The sequence below is a fragment of the Scyliorhinus canicula genome, chromosome 19 (genome assembly GCF_902713615.1).
Source record: "Scyliorhinus canicula chromosome 19, sScyCan1.1, whole genome shotgun sequence".
NCBI lineage: Eukaryota > Metazoa > Chordata > Chondrichthyes > Carcharhiniformes > Scyliorhinidae > Scyliorhinus > Scyliorhinus canicula.
The window spans coordinates 59,379,597-59,396,359 of record NC_052164.1 but is presented as its reverse complement, the minus strand read 5'-3'; the positions used below and the strand labels follow the sequence as shown (position 1 = coordinate 59,396,359).

General features: G+C 47.1%; 1 protein-coding gene across 8 annotated transcripts in view; it reads right to left on the bottom strand.

Moving 5' to 3' along the window:
- Positions 1-16,763, bottom strand: part of LOC119954104 (rho GTPase-activating protein 32-like) — a 726,718-nt gene that overhangs the window by 273,624 nt on the left and 436,331 nt on the right. The window lies entirely within an intron of this gene.

The window sequence follows — 16,763 nt, the reverse complement described above, 5'->3', positions numbered from 1 at the left end:
GAGGAGAATCGGGGGCAGAGTTGAGTGCAGTGACCATCACTAAAGAGAATGTTCTGGGCAAACTGAAAGGTCTGAAGGTGGATAATCACCTGGACCGGATGGGCTACTCCCCAGGGTTCTAAAAGAGAGATTGTGCGGCATTGGTGGTGATCTTTCAGGAATCACTGGAGGCAGGAAAGGTCCCAGAGGACTAGAAAGTGGCTAATGTAACACCGCTGTTTAAGAAGGGGGGAGGCAGGAAGACAGGAAATTATCGGCCAGCTAGCCGGACTTCAACCATTGGTCAGAGTTTAGAGTCTATTATTAAAGATTAAATCGCGGAGTACATAGAAGTGGCATGATAAAATAGGACTGAGTCAGCACGGCTTTGTCAAACGGAGGTCGTGTCTGACAAGTCTGTTGGGAGTTCTTTGATGAAGTAACAAGGATGCTCGACAAAGTTGAACCAGTGGACGTGATTTATTTAGAGTTCCAGAAGGCCTTTGACAAGGTGCCACATAGGAGACTGTTAAATAAGTTAAGAGCCCAGGGTGTTAAGGGTAAGATCCTGGCATGAATAGAGGATTGGCTGACTGGAAGAAGGCAGAGAATGAAGATAATGAGCCTTTTTCAGGATGGCGGCCGGTGACTAGTGTGCCTCAGGGGTCTGTGCTGGGACCACAACTTTTCATAATATACATTATGATCTGGAAGAAGGAACTGAAGACTCTGTTGCTAAGTTTGCAGATGATACAAAGATCTTGAGAGGAATATGTAGTTTTCAGGAAGCAAGGGGGCTGCAGAAGGACTTGGGCAGGCTAGAAGAGTAGCAAAGAAATGGCAGATGGAATACAATGTGCAAGAATGTGAGGTTATGCACTTTGGAAGGAGAAATAGAGGCATAGACTATTTTCTAAATGTGGAAATGTTTAGGAAATCAGAAACACAAAGGGACTTGGGAGTCCATATTCACGATTCTCTTCAGGTTAACGTGCAGGTTCAGTCAGCAGTTAGGAAGGCAAATGTAATGTTTCGCATTCATGTCGAGAGGGCTAGAATACAAAACTAGGGATGTACTTCTGAGGCTGTATAAGATTCCATCCGGAGTATTGTGCGCAGTTTTGGGCCCCGTATCTAAGGAAGGATGAGCTGGCCTTGGAAAGGGCCCAGAGGAGGTTCACAACAATGACCCCTGGAATGGAGTGTTGTCATAGGAGGAGCAGTTCAGGACTCTGCATCTGTTCTCATTCGAGTTTCGAAGGATGAGGGGGGGATCTTATTGAAACGTACAGGATACTGCGAGGCGTGGACGTGGAGAGGATGTTTCCACTTGTATGAAAAACTAGGAGCAGAAGACACAATCTCAGACTAAAGGGACGATCCTTTACAACAGAGATGAGGAGGAATTTCTTCAGCCAGAGAGTGGTGATTCTTGGAACTTTTTGCCGCAGAAGGCTGTGGAGGCCAAATCAGTGAGTGTCTTTAAGACAGAGATAGATAAGTTCTTGATTAATAACGGGATCAGGTGTTATGGGGAGAAGGCAGGAAAATGGGGATGAGAAAAATATCAGCCATGATTGAATGGTGGAGCAGACTCGATGGGCCGAGTGGCCTAATTCTGCTCCTGTCTTATGGCCATGAGGCATCTTGTCAAAGGCTTTACTGAAGTCCATGTAAACAACATCCACTCCAACTCTTGGGGCTGACCTCCAACAACCAAAACTATCCTTCCTTTGTGCCAAGTATGACTCCAACAAATAGATTCTCTGATTTTCATTAACTCCTGTTTTGCTAGTGTTCCTTGTGCTACATTTGATCAAATGCTGCCTTGATGACAAGAGCAGTAATTCTCACCTCATTTTCTCTGTCCATTGAACCAAGAATGTAATGAGGTCTGGAGCGGCGGGACCCTGGTAGTACCCAAATTACACATTTGTGTGCAGGTTATTGCTAAGTGCTGTTTGATAACACTGTCAACAACACCTTCCATCATTTTGTTGATGGATCAGGGGTTGACAGGGTTGATAACTGGCCAATTTGGATTTGTCCTCGTTTGTGGACAGGTTATACCTGGGCAATTTTTCACATTGACAGGTAGAGTGTTGTAGCTGGGAAACTGACATAACTGTGAATATATTTGCTGCAAAAACAGCCTTTATTCTCTTCTTTACGCGCTGCCAGTACAAAACAACACGACTCAGCACCAAGTTCTTACACCGTCGACACAGGAACATGAACAGGGATTCATCATCAATTCAACTCCTCAGTCTGGGTAACCACAAGAGCATCAAGATGAATGGCATTTTACAGAATTCCTTTCCACGGACTGGCTTTGAAGAATCCTAACATTTCTACAATCAACTTACTGCTGAAAGATGTCTAGTAGAGACATCATAAAATTGTTACTCTGCAATTCACTGAACCTGCGTGATACAAACGATATCAGCAGATGCGCTACCAACATCCAAGGTATAGCAATTGTGCAGATAGTTACAAACCAGTTTGAAAGACATACCTTCCTGATAGCTGATTTAAAGTCCTAACAGTTTAACATAAAATTTGTAGCCACTTCTTGCAACTCTGCATATGCAAGCATTGGATGGCTGTCTTACTGACAACACAATGCTCTCACTCAAAAGTACAACTTTCTACAGACAGTGAGCAATCATCCCAACCCAAATGACAGAGGCGACTCACACCCGTCCAGCTTCACTCAAGTGCAGATGGACTTGAAACTAGCACCATCAGTCAATGACGATGATCTAATGTTTTCCTGAGCTGTGTTTCACCCATAACGTGATCAGGGAGTCCCCTGTCGATGCTTTCTAAATCTGTACAACTCTCACCTCTGCTGGATTTTTTAAGCTAAATACACCGGCAACAAACATGGACCAATACACACACGCCACACACCGACACCGCCACAAAGACACCGACACACGCACAAAGACCCGACACACGCACAAAGACACCGACACACGCACAAAGACACCGGACACCGCACAAAGACACGACACACGCACAAAGACACCGACACACGCACAAAAGAACACCCGACACAAAGGACCAAGACACCGACACACGCACAAAGACACGACACACGCACAAAGACACCGACACACACACACACAAAGACTCCGGCACCACACCACAAAGACTCCGCACACACATAAGACACCGGCACACACACAAAGACACCGGCACACGCATAAAGACACCGGCACACGCACACAAGACAACCGACACGCAACAAAAGACACCGACACGCCATAAAGACACCGGCACACGCACAAAGACACCGGCACACGCATAAAGACACCGACACACACATAAGACACCGACACACACCAAGACACCGACACACACAAAGACACCGATACACACAAAGACACCGACACACACACAAAGACACCGACACACACAAAGACACCGACACACACACAAAGACACCGGCACACACACAAAGACACCGGCACACACACAAACACCGACACACACACAAAAGACACCGGCGCACACACACAAAGACATAGACACACACACAAAGACACCGACACACACACACAAAGACACCAGCACACACACAAAGACACCGGCACACACACAAAGGCAAAGACACCGACACACACACAAAGACTCCGGCACACACACAAAGACTCCGGCCACACACACAATGACACCGACACACACAAAGACACCGGCACACACACAAAGACACCGGCACACACACAAAGACACTGGCACACACACAAAGGACACCGGCGCACACACACAAAGGACACGATACACACACAAAGACACACGGCGCGCACACACACAAAGACACTGGTGCACACACAAAGACACTGGCACACACACAAAGGCATCGACCACACAAAAACACCGACACACGCACACACACATGAACACCGGCACACACACGCAAAGATACTGACAACAAACACACAAAAACACTGACACACACGCACAGAAACACTGACACACATGTAGATACGACGCACGCACACACAAAGACACCCAAAACACACACACAAAGGACACACACAAAGACACCGACACACAAACAAAAACACCGACACTCTCACAAACACCGACACTCACACAAACACCGACACTCACACAAACACCGACACTCACACAAACACCGACACTCACACAAACACCGACACACACACAAACACCGACACACACACAAACACCGACACACACACAAACACCGACACACACACACAAACACCGACACACACACAAACACCGACACACACACAAACACCGACACACACACAAACACCGACACACACACACCAAACACCGACACACACACACACAAACACCGACACACACACACAAACACCGACACACACACAAACACCGACACACACACACAAAGACACCAGCACACACACAAAGACACCAGCACACACACAAAGACACCGACACACACAAAGACACCGACACACACACAAAGACCCCGGCACACACACAAAGAACTCCGGCACACACACAAAGACTCCGGCACACACACAAAGACACCGACACACACACAAAGACACCGGCCACACACACAAGACACTGGCACACACACAAAGACACCGGCGCACACACACAAAGACACCGATACACACACAAAGACACCGGCGCACACACACAAAGACACCGGCGCGCGCACACACAAAGACACTGGCACACACACAAAGGCATCAACACACACAAAAAACAACCGACACACGCACACACACATGAACACCGGCACACACACGCAAAGATACTGACACAAACACACAAAAACACTGACACACACGCACAGAAATACTGACACACATGTAGATACCGACGCACGCACACACAAAGACACCAAAACACACACACAAAGACACCGACACACACACACAAACACCGACACACACACAAACACCGACACACACACACACAAACACCGACACACACACACAAACACCGACACACACAAACACCGACACACACACACACAAACACCGACACACACACACACAAACACCGACACACACACACACAAAACACCGACACACACACCACACACACACCGACACACACACAAACCCCGACACACACACACAAACACCGACACACACACACACAAAACACCGACACACACACACAAACACCGACACACACACACACACCACACATACAAACACCGACACACACACACACACAAACACGACACACACACACAAACACCGACACACACACAAACACCGACACACACACAAACACAGACACACACACAAACAAAAAAAACAGACACACACACACAATAACACCGACACACATAAAGGTACCGACGCGCACACATGGGTACCAACATAGATACTGACACACAAACACCGACACACACGGTACCGCCACGCGCACACACACGGATACCGACACGCGCACACACTGGTACCGACACGTACACACACAGGTACCGACACGCACACACACATAGGTACTGGCACACACACAGGTGCTGACACACACAAACAGGTACCAACACACACGGGTAGCGACATATACGCACACACACACGGGTACACACACACAAGAGTACCGACATACACACACACACTCGCACCGACATACACACACACACTCGTACTGACACACACACACGGGTACCGACATACACACACACGGGTAGCGATATATATACACACACGGGTACCGACACACACACACACGGGTACCGACACACACACACGGGTACCGGCATACTCACACACACGGGTACCGACACACACACACATGGGTACCAACACACACACACGGGTACCGACACACACACGGGTACACACAGGTACCGACACACACACACACACGGGTACCAACACACACACACTCGTACCGACACCACACACACGCTCGTACCGACACCCACACACTCGTACCGACACCACACACAGGGGGTACCGACACAACACACACATGGGTATTCAAAACACACACGGGTACCAACACACACACACACGGGTACCGACACAACACCACGGGTACCGACACACGCACACGGGTACACACAGGTACCGACACACACGCGGGTACCACACACACTCGTACCGACACACACACAGGGGTACCGACCACACACACACAGGGGTACCGACACACACACACACACACACACAGGGATACCAACACACTCACACGGGTACCGACACACACACACGGGTACCGACAAACACACACACACACACACACACAACACACACACACGAGTACCGACCACACACCACACACGCACGAGTACCGACACACACACACATGGGTACCAACACACACGGGTACCGACACACACACACGGGTACGACACACACACATGCGTACCGACACACACACACACGGGTACCGACACAACACACACACACACACTCATACCGACACACACACTGGGGGTTACCGGACACACTCACAGGGGTACCGGCACACTCACACAGGAGTACCGGCACACACACACGGGTACTGACACACACAGACGGATACCGACACACACAGACGGATACCGACACACACAGACACACCACACACACGGGTACCGACATACACACACACAGGTAGCGAGATATACACACTCACACGGGTACGACACACACAAACACACACAGGGACCGACAGACACACGTGGGTACCGACACACACACACACGAGTACCGACAGGACACACACACTGGTACCAACAAACACTTGGGTACACACATGGTACCGACACACCACACACGGTACCGACACATACACACACACACGTACCCACCACACACGGGTACTGACGCGCGCACACACTGGTACCGACACCACACTGAAAGATACTCACACACACACACACTCAACGACACACACAACCCACTCAACGACACACACTCAAGGATACTCACGCAAACTCAAGGATACTCACACACACACATTCAAGGATACTCTCTCACATTACACTCAAGGATACACCACACTCAAGGATACACACACGCACACACTCAAGGACACACACACACGCATGCTCAAGCATACATACACACGCATGCTCAAGCATACACACACGCACATTCAAGGATACACACACACGCACACTCAAGGATACAAACACACGCACACTCAAGGATACATACACACACTCTCAAGGATACACACACACACACTCAAGGATACACACACACACACTCAAGGATACACACACACGCACACTCAAGGATACAAAACACACGCACACTCAAGGATACACACACACACACTCAAGGATGCACACACACACTCAAGGCTACCCACACATCCCCGAATACACACACATAGATACTGACACAGCCACAAAGATACTGATATACACACAAAGACACTGGACTGAGGTCGGTGTGTCAGGCATCAGGTTAAACAACTGGAAGACAAAGGTTCTCCACCAGCCTGCTCCTGCCACACAGAACTGTCCCCCACAGTGTACCCTTGGACAATGTGCATCCAGTTCCCTCAGCAGCCTCCTCGCGAGGAGACATTGACGACAAAATCCAACATCGACTCCAATGCGCAGTGCATTCTTCGAATGCCTGAAGAACAGAGTACTTGAAGGACAGAGTATTTGAAGACTGAGACTTCACGGCCAGCACAAAGCTCATGGTCTACACAGCAGCCTTGACCCGCCCTCCTGTATGTGTCATACAAAGAGAACCCAGTGGCATGGTGAAATGGCAACAATCAATGTCAGCAAAACTAAGGAGCTGATCATCAACTTCAGAAAGCGAAGTCGTTCACACCCCTGTCTGCGTCAATGGTGCCGAGGTGGAAATGGTTCGCAGCTTCAAATTTCGATGTGTGCAGATCATCACAATCTGTCCTGGTCCACCCATGTCGACGCTACTACCAATGAAGCACAACAGTGCCTATACTTCCTCAGGAAACTAAGGGAATTCAGTATGTCCACATTGACTCCTTACCACATTTGTACAGATGCACCATCGGAAAGCAACCTATCTGGCTGCATCACAGCCTGGTATGGCAACTGCTCGGCCCAAGATCATAAGAAACTACAGAGAGCCATGAACACAGCCCAGTCCATCATGCGAACCCGCCTCCCATCCATTGACTTTGTCCGCACCTCCTGCTGCCTTGGGAAAGCGCGCAGCATAACCTCCCATCGCATATATCTCTCTTCCGTCGGGCAGAAGATACAGAAGTCTGAGGAACACGCTCTAACAGGAAAAACAGCTTCTTCCCCGCTGTTACCAGACTCCTGAATGACCCTCTTATGGACTGGACTGATCTTTACACGCATCTTCTCTACTGTGTAGCATTATACCTCCGTACGCTTCACCCGATTTCTGTGTATTTACGTTGTGTATTTATTGTATGTTCTATGTTTTTCATGTATAGAATGATCTGCCTGGACTGGACGCCGAACAATACTTTTCACTGTACTCGGTACATGTGACAATAAATCTAAATCAGAAACATGGACAATGTACAGCAGACACCTGAAACCCTTGGAGAGGTAGCACCAATGCTGCCTCCGCAGAATCCTGCAAAACCACTGGCAGGATAGGGGGTACCAATGTGAGCGTCCTCTCCCAGGCCAATATTCTCAGTATCGAAGCACTGGACACATTCGACCAGCTGCGATGGCGGCCACATTGCCCGCATGCCTAACACAAGTTCTCTACTCTGAACTTCGTAATGGCAAGCAATCACCAAGAGGGCAGAGGAAACATTACCCGGAAACTCTGAAAGCTCACTAAAGAAATGCAACACCCCCATCGACACAGGGACGTCGCTTGCTTTAGAATGTAACAAATTGAAGAAAAAGCATCCACAAAGGCGCCAATCACCTTTAGCACTGTAGGGTGGAACACGTGGAGGCCAAGCGTATAGAGTGCAGAATCCAGAGCGTCCCACCCACCCACCAAGCACCACCTATCAAACCTGCAACAGAGTCTGTGGATCCAGGATCAGACTATTCAGTCACCTCAGAACCCACCACCCCCCGGAGTGGAAGCAAATCATTCTCGATGCTGAGGGACTGTCAAGATAGAAAAGACAGACTGTTACGCACACACACAAAGCTACTGGCACGCGCGCACACTCACAAAGATGCTGACACACACACACACAAAGATGCTGACACACACACACACACAAGATGCTGACACAGACACACACAAAGACGCTGACACACACAAAGACGCTGACACACACACAAAGATGCTGAAACACACACACACTCAAAGATGCTGAAACAGACACACACTCAAAGATGCTGAAACACACACACACTCAAAGATGCTGACACACAAACACAAAGATGCTGACACAACACACAAAGATGCTGACACACACCACAAAGATGCTGACACACACACAAGACGCTGACACACACACAAAGACGCTGACACACACACAAAGACGCTGACACACACACACAGACGCTGACACACACACAAAGACACTGACACACAAAGACGCTGACACACGCACAAAGACGCTGACACACACACAAAGACGCTGACACACACAAAGACGCTGACACACACAAAGACGCTGACACACACAAAGACGCTGACACACACACAAAGACGCTGACACACACACAAAGACGCTGACACACACACAAAGACGCTGACACACACACAAAGACGCTGACACACACCAAGACGCTGACATACACCAAGACGCTGACATACACCAAGACGCTGACACACACACAGATGCTGACACACACAAAGATGCTGACACACACACACAAAGATGCTGACACACACACACACAAAGATGCTGACACACACACACAACGATGCTGACACACACACACAAGATGCTGACACACACACACAAAAATGCTGACACACACAAAGATATTGACACACACACACAAGACGCTGACACACACACAAAGATGGAATGAAAATGAAAATCGCTTATTGTCCCGAGTAGGCTTCAATGAAGTTACTGTGAAAAGCCCCTAGTCGCCACATTCCGGCGCCTGTCCGGGGATGCTGGCACACACAAAGATGCTGACACACCAAAGATGCTGACACACACACACAACGATGCTGCACACACACACAACGATGCTGACACACACACACAAAGATGTTGACACACACACACAAAGATGCTGACACACACACACAAAGATGCTGACCCACACCACACACAAAGATGCTGACACACACAAGACGAGGACACACACACAAAGACGAGGACACACACACAAAGACGAGGACACACACACAAAGACGAGGACACACACACAAAGACGAGGACACACACACAAAGACGAGGACACACACACAAAGACGAGGACACACACACACACGATGACACACACACAGACGCTGACACACACAAAGACGCTGACACACACAAAGACGGCTGACACACACACAAGCGCTGAAACACACACCACACACGACACACAAAACGCTGACACACACACACAAAGGCGGACAGCACACACACACAAAGACACTGACACACAAAGATGCTGAAACACACACAAAGGAAGTGAAACACACACAAAGATAGTGAAACACACACACACACAAAGACACTGACACACAAAGATGCTGACACACGCACAAAGATAGTGAAACACACACAAAGGAAGTGAAACACACACAAAGATAGTGAAACACCACACACACACACAAAGACGCTGACACACGCACAAAGACGCTGACACACGCACAAAGACGCTGACACACGCACAAAGACGCTGACACACACACAGACACTGACTCACACACAAAGACACTGGACACACACAAAGATGCTGACACACACACAAAGATGCTGACACACACACACAAAAATGCTGACACACACAAAGATATTGACACACACACACAAAGACGCTGACACACACACAAAGATGAAATGAAAAATGAAAATCGCTTATTGTCACGAGTAGGCTTCAATGAAGTTACTGTGAAAAGCCCCTAGTCGCCACATTCCGGCGCCTGTCCGGGGATGCTGGCACACACAAAGATGCTGACACACACAAAGATGCTGACACACACACACAACGATGCTGACACACACACACAACGATGCTGACACACACACACAACGATGCTGACACACACACAAAGATGTTGACACACACACACAAAGATGCTGACACACACACACAAAGATGCTGACACACACACACACAAAGATGCTGACACACACAAAGACGCTGACGCACACACAAAGACGCTGACACACACAAAGACGCTGACACACACACAGACGCTGACACACACACAAAGACGCTGACACACACACAAAGACGCTGACACACACACAAAGACGCTGACACACACACAGACGCTGACACACACAAGACGCTGACACACACACAAAGACGCTGACACACACACAAAGACGCTGACACACACACAAAGACGCTGACACACACACAAAGACGCTGACACACACAAAGACGCTGACACACACAAAGACGCTGACACACACACAGACGCTGACACACACACAAAGACGCTGACACACACACAAAGACGCTGATACACACACAAAGACGCTGACACACACACAAAGACGCTGACACACACACAAAGACGCTGACACACACACAAAGACGCTGACACACACACAAAGACGCTGACACACACACAAAGACGCTGACACACACAAAGACGCTGACACACACACAAGACGCTGACACACACAAAGACGCTGACACACACACAAAGACGCTGACACACACACAAAGACGCTGACACACACACAAAGACACTGACACACAAAGATGCTGACACACGCACAAAGATAGTGAAACACACACAAAGGAAGTGAAACACACACAAAGATAGTGAAACACACACACACACACACAAAGACGCTGACACACGCACAAGACGCTGACACACGCACAAAGACGCTGACACACACACAGACACTGACTCACACACAAAGACACTGACACACACAAAGACAGTGACACACACACACACAAAGGAAGTGAAACACACACAAAGATAGTGAAACACACGCACACAAAGATACTGACGCACACAAAAATACTGATGCACAAAAAGATACTGACACACACACACAAAGATACTGACACACAAAGATACTGACACACAAAGATACTGACCACACACACACACAAAGATACTGACACACACACACAAAGATACTGACACACACACAAAGGCAGACTGACATGAAATGAGTCAGCCTCTCCATGCTCTTGGGCTAAGTGCTGATCAAGTGTTTCAGCTAGAATGACCTCTTTGCTCTTCTGCAGAGTTATTTTGTCAGTATGGAATGCCCCAGCATCTTTTGTGAATGTTTCTGCTGATATGATATGGAAAATGCCCGAGATTAATTTAATCTCAGTTAGAGACATGCTGGTCAGCACTTCAAAGAAACCTCGAGTTCGTTCCACAGTCTCTCGACTCCTGCAGGTGCAAACCACTAGAAAATAATTGATAGTATTGGAATTTTCACGTCTGGAGAAAAAGGATCCATTACGTACAGACTTTACATGCTCTCTGTGACCATCACACTTTGTTCGTTCTGAACAACTTTACCCCCACTGGGACAATCTGGACTTCCATCCTGCAGTTACATCTCAGTTTCTGCTGCCATATCACAAGTTTCTGACCACAGCTAGGAAGTAATTAGTTTTACTAAATCCAGAGAGACGAGGATGATTCATTACATTCTAATGATACACAGACCATTCCATTCACAAGATTCAATAATGGGCCAAAACTCAAAACACTTCACCAGTCAAAAGAAAGCAAACTTCATGTCAAATGCATCATCAACATTTCTTTTCAAATTATCTGGTCACACCATGAGAATCTATCTCTCAAGTTAATCAAACTGAAAAGCCAAAACTACTTTATGTTTGCACACACTGGCACTAACAGAAATGAGCTCCAAATACAGCAAATGCAGAGCAGAAGAGTCCAACTGCCTACGTCCAGTCCTCTCAGCCCTGACATCAGATTTCTTGGATTTTCAGTGTGTCTCTATCATTACAGTTCTGAATCTTGGAACATAACCAGTTAGAGAACAAGATGGTTCAACGAGCCTCAATTTTAACAGTACAGAGAATGACAACTTAGCCTTATACAACACTGATAATGCTGTAAAACTCTCCACGGCTATTCATGGAAGCAGGAAGGTGGGGCGGACAGATCCAGCTGGGACTGGGAGGAGTTTTCAGAAAAAACAAGGAGTCAAAGAGATTTAAAGGAGCATTTGAAGGAGGACAAAGAGTTGTAACAAAGCAGAGGGGTTTAGAAAGAGAACTGGAGAAGATAGAGCCAGGTCTTGAAGCTTCTGTCATCTTTAGCAGTTCAGCCAGAAGCTGAGGGAGGGAAGGGATGTCGGACAATGGGCCAGCTTCAGAAGAATGAGGGTGCGATCTGTGATGTAGTTTGGAAATCGTCACCGGGGTTAAGTGGGCAAACATCTATAAGTCTTCATAAACTTGGCCGAAAGAGATAAGAAACTGTAAATCAGCACAGATGAGGCGATAGGTTAGTGGGATGAGGGCAGTGGATCTGGGTGAGTTGGAGTTGATGTTGCGAACACATAGAACATAACAGCGCAGTACGGGCCCTTCAGCCCTCGGTGTTGCGCTGAACCGTGAAACCATCTGAAGCCTATCTCAGTAACATTGGAGTTACTGAGTCTGATGTAGTCATGGGTCTTGGTGTGAAGAAATAAGAAAGATGGCCTTGTGAAGTTTGAACTAGTTTGGAGTAAAAGCACAGCTGCACCTAAGAAAGTTACTGAGAGCCAGAAGCAGAAGTTCCCTTGATGTCGGACAGCCGAGTACAATAGTGAAGTTAAGGGTGATGATATGAGAGTTAAGACGAACACCTTGCTTTAAATAATGCCACAGAGAGGCAATGGGTATACAAGGGCTAGGAAAAAGCTAATTTTCAGGTTTGCTTGATGTGAGGGGAATCTGCATGTTAGAAATAGAGCAGCATAGATAGTGGTGGATCACTCGGAATCCACAGCAGGAGATGGATACAAAGCTGAGTTTGCTTCAAGATAGGTCTTTAAATTAGGCTTTGAGAGGTTTCCCTAAATTCCCCAGGGGGACACATTTTGGTCCAACTAACTTTAGGAACACTTTGAAGGGTAGTCTGTATTAGTGGCGCTCTGCTTCATGATGCCAAGGTTTCTGAGCTCTCAAGTCCCTGCCTGAGATCAATAGTGACCCAATAAAGCAATTGAGTGTAATCTGCCATAGATTAAATATACAGTATAATGCAGATTGGCGATATCGAAGGCTACACTTTTATTTTTCGATTCAGTGACAATGCAATTCACTGAGAAGCACAAACCGTCTTTTGGGTTGATCGTAAAATCATAACAGCACAGAACAGGGCCATTCAGCCCTGTGTCTGTGCTGGCCCTTTGAAGGAGCTATTGAATTAATCCCACTGCCCATACTTTCCCAACAGCCCTGCAAATCCCGGTTTTAAAAGTGCATATCCAACTCCATTTTAAATTCTCTTGATGTTGCAGCATTGATGTCGCCGGGCCATGCAGTGCCAATGCTTGTTCAGGAATATCTGTGCTTGGCTGGATGCCTGGGCTCTCTGTGCTGGTCTGTCTTATTCAGAACATCGTTCAAACGTTGCTTACAAATATGTGTTTCTTGAACCTGAGGAAAATGTGACATGTTGTTGTAGGATGTTTAAGTACCAAGTATTTAATACGGTGTTTGCGTCAGTGATCATCACTAGAATATTGGATTTTGCATAGCACGTAAAACCTTTGACAGATATTCTGACCTACTTAATCTGTTTTGTTGCAATGTATCACATGGGTTGGTGCTGCAGGGTTTGCCTAATACCAAAATACTTGCAGGCAAATTCTCAGTGAATTCTTCAGTTTACTGCTAGATTTACTTTCTAATTGACCTAATATGAACAGAGGACTGATTGGATAATGTTATTACTGTATCGCCTGTCAGACGAGTTTTTCTTTCATACACTCGTTGCTTTTTGATTAGAGATAGTCAACACGGTTTTGTGAAGGGTAGGTCGTGCCTCACAAACCTTCTTGAGTTCTTTGAGAAGGTGACCAAACAGGTGGATGAGGGTAAAGCAGTTGATGTGGTGTATATGGATTTTAGTAAAGTGTTTGATAAGGTTTCCTACGGTAGGCTATTGCCGAAAATACGGAGGCATGGGATTGAGGGCGATTTAGCGGTTTGGATCAGAAATTGGCCAGCTGTAAGAAGACAGACGTGACAGAGGATGGTGGCTGATGGGAAATGTTTTGCCTGGAGTTCAGTTACAAGTGGTGTACCACAAGGTTTTGTTTTGGGGCCACTGCCGTTTGTCATTTTTATAAATGACCTGAAGGAGGGCATAGATGGATGACACTAAAGTAGATGGAGTTGTGGACAGTGCAGAGGGATGTTGCAGGTTACAGAGGGACATAGATACGCTGCAGAGCTGGGCTGAGAGGTGGCAAATGGAGTTTAATGCAGAAAATTGTGAGGTGATTACATTTTGGAAGGAGTAACAGGAATACAGAGTACTGGGCTAATGGTAAGATTCTTGGTAGTGTGGATCAGAGAGATCTCGGTGTCCATGTACATAGATCCCTGAAAATTTCCACACAGGTTGATAGTGTTGTTGAGAAGGCATACAGTGTGTTAGCTTTTATTGGTAGAAGGATTGAGTTTCGGAGCCATGAGGTCATGTTGCAGCTGTACAAAACTCTGGTGCGGCTGCATTTGGAGTATTGCCTGCAGTTCTGGTTGCCGCATTATAGGAAGGATGTGGAAGCATTGGAAAGGGTGCAAAGGAGATTTACCAGCATGTTGCCTGGTATGGAGGGAAGATCTTATGAGGAAAGGCTGAGGGACCTGAGGCTTTTTTCGATCGAGAGAAGGTTAAGAGGTGACTTAATAGAGGCATACAAGATGATCAGAGGATTAGATAGGGTGGACAGTGAAAGCCTTTTTCCTCGGATGATGATGGCTAGCACGAGGGGACATAGCTTTAAATTGAGGCTAGATAGATGTAGGGCAGATGTCAGAGGTAGGTTCTTTACTCAGAGAGTAGTAAGGGCGTGGAATGTGTCGTGTTAAGCACAGTAAGATAACACGGGCTGCAACTGGATGCAGCTTTACCTGAGAGATACTCCACATCTTGAAGTTAGTTCAATATGATTTACTGAACTGGTCACACAGTTAGCTCAATCCTCTGAGTTCGACTCTCTGCTAAACCTAGTGTGATTAATCTGTCTGACTGAACCAGACTAGCTCTTAGCCACGTGCTGGAGTTATATGATATGTACACCCTGACTCACACTGTAGATGTCACCAGTGGAAAGAGGCAGAGTGTGAGTGCCTCATGCCTTTTATAGTTGTAAACCACCCCAAGTGTTCTGCCTGTTGCCTGTGCTGTCCTGTGTTTTGTAATCATAAGCTGCCTGTTTGTATCTCATTATGTTCATGTCTGCATATCATGACAGAATTCCCTGCCTGCAACAGTAGTGGACTCGCCAATATTAAGGGCATTTAAATGGTCATTGGATAAACATATGGATGATAATGGAATAGTGTAGATGGGCTTTAGATTGGTTTCACAGGTCGGCACAACACCGAGGACCGAAGGGCCTGTGCTGCGCTGTGATGTTCTATGTTCATGTACAACCTTGATAGTGAGTAGACAGAAGAGACTTTAATCACAGGTCCTGGAGGAGAATTTACTGTTTAAGTCCCTTCTTCAAGCAACTGGTGTAGACAACAGAAGATAAAACACTAAGGATCACAAAGCAAAATATAACTATCT